This window comes from Cryptotermes secundus, unplaced genomic scaffold, assembly GCF_002891405.2.
Source record: "Cryptotermes secundus unplaced genomic scaffold, Csec_1.0 scaffold941, whole genome shotgun sequence".
Lineage (NCBI taxonomy): Eukaryota > Metazoa > Arthropoda > Insecta > Blattodea > Kalotermitidae > Cryptotermes > Cryptotermes secundus.
The window spans coordinates 828,035-828,298 of NW_019739977.1; the positions used below are offsets into that span (position 1 = coordinate 828,035).

The 264-nt window shown below is 48.9% G+C and overlaps 1 protein-coding gene across 2 annotated transcripts in view; it reads left to right on the forward strand.

Moving 5' to 3' along the window:
- Positions 1–264, forward strand: part of LOC111872251 (fatty-acid amide hydrolase 2-A) — a 30,425-nt gene that overhangs the window by 14,561 nt on the left and 15,600 nt on the right. The gene's annotated exons all lie outside the window — the stretch shown is intronic.

A 264-nucleotide genomic window follows, 5' to 3' on the forward strand; every position in this document is an offset into this window, starting at 1 on the left:
GCTCGCTCTTCACATCACTTTTCACCGTCACGCGCGCTAACCAATCTGATTGCTTCAAACGTTCATATTTATACTGGGATCACTCCTGGCCCGCATCTACGTCATTACGCGCGCTAGCCAATCAATTCTTCCTCCTCACTTTCGAGTTTGGCTCTGCCCCACCGACCAGCGTATAAAAAGGAGCAACTCCAAAGCCGAGTTATTCAGTTCATCAATTCAGTTCCACGCAGTTCATCAGCAGTCTACGATCAAGCCACACAGCAA